Source organism: Sphaeramia orbicularis, chromosome 22, assembly GCF_902148855.1.
Source record: "Sphaeramia orbicularis chromosome 22, fSphaOr1.1, whole genome shotgun sequence".
NCBI classification, from domain to species: domain Eukaryota; kingdom Metazoa; phylum Chordata; class Actinopteri; order Kurtiformes; family Apogonidae; genus Sphaeramia; species Sphaeramia orbicularis.
In genome coordinates this window covers 50,252,701-50,260,281 of record NC_043978.1, presented here as the reverse complement: position 1 = coordinate 50,260,281, position 7,581 = coordinate 50,252,701, and the positions used below count along the sequence as shown (strand labels likewise).

General features: G+C 37.4%; 1 protein-coding gene across 1 annotated transcript in view; it reads left to right on the top strand.

Annotated features, from left to right (window-relative positions):
* Window positions 1-1,381: 1,381 nt before the first annotated feature.
* Window positions 1,382-7,581, top strand: part of fndc3ba (fibronectin type III domain containing 3Ba) — a 260,323-nt gene continuing 254,123 nt past the window's right edge. Inside the window, exon 1 of the mRNA XM_030127293.1 lies at window positions 1,382-1,469. The gene's annotated coding sequence lies outside the window, so the exon portion shown is untranslated. The remainder of the gene's footprint in view (window positions 1,470-7,581) is intronic.

The window sequence follows — 7,581 nt, the reverse complement described above, 5'->3', positions numbered from 1 at the left end:
AATACGAACCCCTCCTTTAACTTGTTTTTATGTGATTTATTAAGTATTACAAATCTCTTAAGTATATTGTAAATATGTCAAAAAAAGCCAGAAAACTTTATTTTAGTTTATCTAAATCCTTGGTGTTTTACTTATATCTTGCCTAATCCTTTGTGCTCTGTTGTCCAGTCTGATTTAGTTATTTATTTTTCTTTCTGCTTCAATATTTTCATTACACCTCAAATGTCAAAAAGATTATTATTATTATTATTATTATTATTATTATTATTATTATTATTATTATTATTATTATTATATTATCTTTTTTTTTGGTTTTGTTTTGTTTCTGATAGTTGTAATAGTTGTGTTTAATCATTCCACCATGTCTCAAATGTATTTCTATATTTCAAATGTATTTCTATATGTAAGTGGAAAAATACAAACCCCTCCTTTAACTTGTTTTTATGTGATTTTATTAAGTATTACAAATCTCTTAAGTATATTGAAAATATGTAAAAAAAAAAAAAAAAAAAAAAAAAAAAGCCAGAAAATTTTATTTTAGTTTATCTAAATCCTTGCTGTTTTAATTATGTCTTGCCTAGTCCTTTGTGCTCTGTTGTCCAGTCTGATTTAGTTATTTATTTTTATTTCTGCTTCAGTATTTTCATTACACCTCAAATGTCTAAAAATTGTTATTATTATTATTATTATTATTATTATTATTATTATTATTATTATTATTTTGTTTCTGATAGTTGTAATAGTTGTGTTTAACCATTCCACCATGTCTCAGATGTATTTCTATATGTAAGTGGAAAAATATGAAACCCTCCTTTAACTTGTTTTTATGTGATTTTATTAAGTATTACAAATCTCTTAAGTATATTGAAAATATGTAAAAAAACTTTATTTAAAAAAAACTTTATTTTAGTTTATCTAAATCCTTGCTGTTTTAATTATATCTAACCTAATCCTTTGTGCTCTGTTGTCCAGTCTGATTTAGTTTTTTTTTTTTTTTCTGCTTCAATATTTTCATTACACCTCAAATGTCTAAAAATTATTTATTTATTTATTTATTTATTTATTTTCCCTGATAGTTGTAATAGTTGTGTTTAATCATTCCACCATGTCCCAAATGTATTTCTATATTTCTCTTTTGTAGTGTTTATCCTATTCTTGTTCTGTAAATTTGCTTTGTGCCAATAATAATAATAATAAAAAAAAATAATAATAATAAAAATAATAATAATAATAATAAAAAAAAAAAGCTGGCGGACAGCTGTTGCGCTGTGTTTGGCCATTTTCCGTGCGTGCGCGCGGTGCATTACGGTAAAGGAGGCGGGCCCTGCCTCCATGTGCGTCGCGTTTTGATTGACATGGCGGAGTCTCCCAGTTCGCGTCGCGCCGCGCCAGCAGACAGGCAAGACCCGACCCTGGGAATAAAAAAACACGCAGCCCCGTCTGTTTGAAGATTATTTTATTGCAGCGAGGTGAGTTCTTTTCCTCTGGTGTGTCGGTACCGAGCGGCCCCGGGTCCGGCGGAATGTCTGCGGGTTCAGAGTGGATGTTGGAAAAGTTTTGGAAGTGCGTGAATGCGTGTGTGCGTTTGGAGCTGAGCGCTGACGCCGGCAGTCTGGGCCACTTGGCCGGCGCGAAGGAAAAAGGAAAAGTGCGTGTGTGAGCTGCGGAGGGGGGAAACCCAAACTTTAGCGCATTTTCTCCGGTAATCTCAAGCAACAAAACGGCGGAGGCGGCCGACCGATCTTGTCCGGTTAGTCGACCGAATGTGTGTGACCGTGCGTCCGGAGCTGGGTCTTTTGTGGTCCCGATTTCTCAGCTTTGGCGAAAGAATGTGTATTTGTCTCCTCGGACTTCAGATGGAGTGAGTGCGCAACAGGACCAAAGTCTTTCTGTTCAACTCATTTCTGCGACTAATCACAGTTGTCGCGTCGCCGACTGCGTCTTTTAAATCGTCTTTTGTGTCGCAGTCGCTCCAAAATCAGGAAATGAGCACTTTTTCGAACTGGAAAATAAGTTGGATTGGAAGATGCTGAGGCAGTCAGATTTGACAGTGTGGGTTGCGAAATCATTGAATTGACACCGTTTTTTGGGGCTTTTTTATTGCTTTGGATCACTTTTGGGGAAATGCAAAAGGGTTTGTGTTCGAGCGAATTTGCGCAGAGTTTGTGTGCGCGTGCAGAATGTAGGAAAAAAAGGGCTTTGGAGGAGAAAAAAGTCTCCCAACTCCAGCATATCCTAGCATTCCTTCCAGCCAGTCTGTCTGCCTCTCTCTCCCTCCTCTCTCTCTCCCTCTCTCTCTCTCTCCCCCCGTCTCCCTCTCCCTCTTTCTCTCTCTCTCTCTCTCTCTTTCTGAAACGGCTACGTGTCTGTTTGTGCAGCACACACATCTCTCTCTCTCGCTCTCTCTCTCTCAGCCTCTCTCTCTGATGCAGACGTGGAAATCAAACATTGGGTCTCCATGAACCACAGCGCGTCCTATCTGTGTCCCGGTCCCACGGACACGGACGGCCCACCACAGTCCAGTGGCACCACGGGCTCGGGTCACTGCACATGCGCCAGATGCGTTTGGATCTGCGCTTGTTTTTGGTGCTTTTGTGTTGAACCAAACCAACCCTGGGACGCACTGGTGCGCATGTTAGATGCGCATTATTAGATTCAGAGGAGAAGTGGAAGTGTTGCGCCATGATTTGGGAATCTCATACATATATATATATATATATATATATATATATATATATATATATATATATATATATATATATCCCCCCACCCCCTCCTCCTTCTCCGTGTGTGTGCGCTTGTGTGCGTGTGTGCGCGCGCTCTGTGGGGATCTGGATCCAGTGGGCACGTTGGCGAATGTAGGCTAGGGGAAAAAATAACCTAACACATCACACACACATACACACATATACATAGGCATGCGTTCTTTTTTTTTTTTTTTTTTTTTTTTTTTTGGGAAAAGGAGAGAGAGGAGGAGAAATCCGATCCCAAATACATGACGTCAGATGACATTCCTCTGGTAAAAGGCTGATGTGGCCATGCGTTTTTTTTTTTCTGAGAAAAACTGATAATCTGAGGTGTGTGTATTGGCCTCCAGATGAAAAGGTGTATTTAGATGTAGGTAGGGGTGAGATGGTGTGAATGGGTGAATTCTGCTCCTCCAAATAAGTGAGAAACGTCCAAAAAGTCCAAGCATCACAAGTCACAGCTAAAAACCGATAAGAAGAAGAAGAGACAAAGGTGGAGGTGGTTATTATGACTGTGTTTCTGTGTTTGTTTATTTTTTTTCTTTTAGTTTTACCACTTTGAATCCTCTGTGATCTGTGGTGTTAGAAAATATCGGTTCTGCAATATATCGCAATATTTCATTTCACAATACTGTATCGATATTAACCCTTTCATGCATAGTGGTCACTACAGTGGACATCTATTCTCCAGCTGTTCTCTACTATATTCATGGGTTTAGTTGTTTTAGTTCCATATCAGCCAACACAGTGGACGCTTATGCATCATCCCATTTCTGTAACTTTGCTGTTCTTGTTAAACCTGATCTGCAGTAACATGTTTGAGTGTAAATCAATTAAAAATCAATCTTTTTTTTTTTTTTTTTTTTTTGCATATTATCTCCATGAAGTGAGTAATAACTAGTATTAGAGTATGTTAAAATGTGAGAAAACATCAGATTAGCTGCATCAAAAATGTTATTATATCATAATTTTCACACAGTATATAACTTTGTGATTATTGCTATTTTTTTTGTCACTTTAGCCACTTTAACAAACTTGTTTATATTGTTTATATTTTTATCTCTTTATTTTTCTATTGTATTGATGCATAATGTCTTGCACTGCTGTACACACTTCAATTTCCCTCTTGGGGGATCAATAAAGTATATCTTATCTTAACTTAACTTAACTTACTTTCTGATGATGGATTTTAAATACATGTTCCATCCCTTCAAAAGTTAAACACATGATGTCCAGCTGAGTGTACATTTTTGTAACTCCATGAAAAAAACATTGATTAAAAAAAAAAAAAAATCAATTGCATTGTTTTTTCATGCCTAAAAAGGAATAAAATCACTGAAGAAAAAATACTGACAAAGGTTCTCATAAGTCATGCATGAAAGGGTTAAAAAGTACTGTATCAATATTTTTTTTAGGTATTATTCAAATGCAGATATGGGGGAGGTTAATTTTTGTTTTTTGTTTTTCTTTATTGTTTATATCTTATTTATTATTATTTAACACTGTTTGAAGCATCCTAAAAGCACTTTTTACTGTCTGAGAGGCAGATGTTAGTTCCTTTTTGTTGGGATTGCACAAAAATAATGTTATGATGTCAGTTCTGAACTAATAGAATATGAACATTTGAGCAGGATCTTAATCTGTAATTAATGTCTGTAAAACATAATTTCAGTTTGAACACGGGAATATTTTGTGTTATAGCATTAGATCATGTTGTGATCGCATAAAAATGTGTTTATTTTTGTGCATATTTCTGGTGTAATTCAGTTCTTCCAAGAAATACTCATTTTAAAAAAAGAAAAAACGCCTTTTTAACAGTATCATGATATATCGTATCGTGATCCTAGTATTGTGATTTGTATCGTATCGCCAGATTCTTGCCGATACACAGCCTTAGCCTGTAGACGGGTGTTCTAATGAGTCCAAATCTGGATCTGACTCCCCATAGTTGCTTAACAGGTAAGATAAGATTTCAGATGTGGGAAGGCTGTGCGTAACAATCCCAGGACTCTTCTTTGTGCATCTTTGGTTTCAGGCAAGGACGTTTGTAAAGGCCTGCTGTTTACATAATGTGCATAAAGTTGCATTTTGACACTTGGACTCAAAGTCATGTAAATGGAGGATCCCTGTGATGAAAATGTAAGCTAAGTCCTGGGTTAAAACTAGCTGTTGTCGTTCCTGTTAATTAGCTGTGAATAAGTGCGATCCAGAGGCTGTTTTGAAAGTACCACGGCTGAATGAGGTTTATATCAGTGTCCTCTGTTCTCACACAGTTAAGCCTCTTTGGCCTCAGTATTTATACATAATAAGAATGTAAACAAAGCTCATAGGCCAGAATCTGAAAAGTTATGAAAGCACTCTGTTCTGCATGTATGTGTGTGTGAACATGATCAATAAGAGAGCCGCAGAAAACCGTAACTGCATTTTTACATGATATTTATTTAGTGATTTTGTATACTTTGGAGGGCAGAGTTAGCTGGCTTTTTCTGTGGAGCGAAGGAATGTGGAGCTAGAGAATGTAAGCAGACGTTTACACTCGCACAGATGCAGTTGTAAGCCAGGGATTTTACCCTTAGTCTGCTGCTTGTAAAATTCCCCTTTTCAGTGTTTATTTTTTCTTATTAAAATACACTGGAAATGTACAGTATGCAGCAGACTGGAGGAGGTAGTACCAGCCATTGTTGGTTTGGACTTTCTCTGTCTGTCGCATGAATACGCAGAGGGTTGAGGAATACTTTATACAAGTTATTGTCCTGTGTTCTGGTACTACAACTGCTGTGCTACTCGGGTACAACTAGGGATGGAACCATATGAAAATGTCATATCACGGTTATTGTGACCAAAATTAGCACGGTTATTATTATTATCGTGGTATTGTTGAAATTGTGCTCAAAATGTTCAAAAAGTACTGATACACACACTGAAATAATTTAACCAAGTTGTATTTTGGAAAAAAAAAAAAATAAAAAAATAATAGGCACAATGTACCTTCTGTTGCAGAAACATTCAAATATTAACCCTTAGTGGTCTGAGCCTATTTTGTCTGTTTTTCAGTCCTTTTGATTTTGCCTTTATATACTATATAAACAAATGTTTACTATACCCATGTTTGGAATCTTTTTTTTTTTCAGCACAACTTCATTTATATCATCTGCCTATTATTTTTTTCACTTTAACCTACTATAAAAACATAAAAGGACAGAAAAAAACAAAAAATATAAAATCCGATTTGAAAAACGTTTATAATTTATTGCATAAATAACACAAAGATGCTTAACGAACCTTTTCAAAGACTTTAAAACTGAATATTGGTTCCAAATATAAGGTATATAACATTAAAATTGAAATAAATTAAAACTATACTCAAATATTTGGCATAAAAGCAGATCTTTACATCGGCGTTTTCTCCGGAAAAGTGCGGTAATCAAACACTGTTATCATGGTAATTAGAATTTAATCAGAATCAGAATCATCTTTATTGTCATGTGACAGCACAGAGTACATCAAACGAAACTGAGTTCGATGATTAAGGACATCAGGCCGCTGCTCCTACTAGAGCGCTCCCACAAAACCCTTTCTTTGAAAATTGCAGTGAAGAACAGAAGATAACGCAAGCGCAAATATAAGACATCATACAGTTTTCACACAGTACACGTGGACACATGCTGGAATTTCTTCATGGATTTGAAAGGGAATTGGGGGACAGCGTGAACATTAGGCAGACAGCAGACATGAAAAAAAAAAAAAAAAATTAACCAACCATTGGCAACTTTACTGCGGTTTATTGTGATACCGGTAATCGTTACACCCCTAGGTACAACTTATGCGTTTGTGTCGGTCTGAGGTTGTCATCGTTGTTTACACATAATGGGTATGATGATAATAATAATAATACACTTTGGAGACATTTTGTTCAACCTGACATCTTTGTCAGTTTGTTTCACTACCTGAATCAGAGAGCATAATGAGCACCCTGAAGAAGACATTTATCATCATGTGGCATTTTTGGATGAGCTTATCTTGATGTGGCAAGTAATCTTTTCTCATCTGCCTCCCCAGCAGGTGAAAAGTAGCGCCAGGGGCTACAGTCCTGACCCGGGTGTGATTGACTGGGTGTGTTTAGTGGCAGTATTCTGAGCCAGGTTATTCTAAGCACAATGAGGAAGTTGTTCCCGTGTTTCACTAGGACTCGTGATGCCAGGAGCATCTGTCTGGGCCTTAGCGCAGGGCATTATCTGGGTTGTCCACTGTCTGCCCACACTGACTTGAGGGTTTTGCTGTTGGCCCATGAAAGCCTTAAGGTACGCCTGTTGGAAACGGGGTCATTTGAGGGGCAGGATGCTAGTCATTGTGTGAGTGTGTGTCTGACTGGTAACCTAGAACATGTTATTCGATGGGTTGTGTTACTGAACAGTGCTTGTGTGTCAGCAACAGAAGCTGCAGCAGCTCTAGGGTTACACAGACAAGACAATGCAGCCCTGGAAAATGTGTGTGTGAGCATGTGAAAGAGAAGCAAAAGAACAAGAGGACGGCTTCACATTGGCTTCCTTACTAGTATGTGCTTCCCGTTACGTTGGTTTTGCTGGGGCGGGATCTTACTGTAATGTGTGTTAAATGCTTTTGTGTTTGTTTTCATACCTGTTCACTGGTTTCATTTCATCCTCAAGTCAAAATAAAATGCAAGTCAGAAAATGCCAAAGCTGATATGACTGGATTAACAAAACAACGTGATTGATTTTTCCTTCTTGAACAGAGTGAACTAGAAGCACTCGGAGAGCGCAGACCTCCGCCAAGGCTGATCAGTGGCCCCCCCCACGCCAAGGAGGTTATGTTT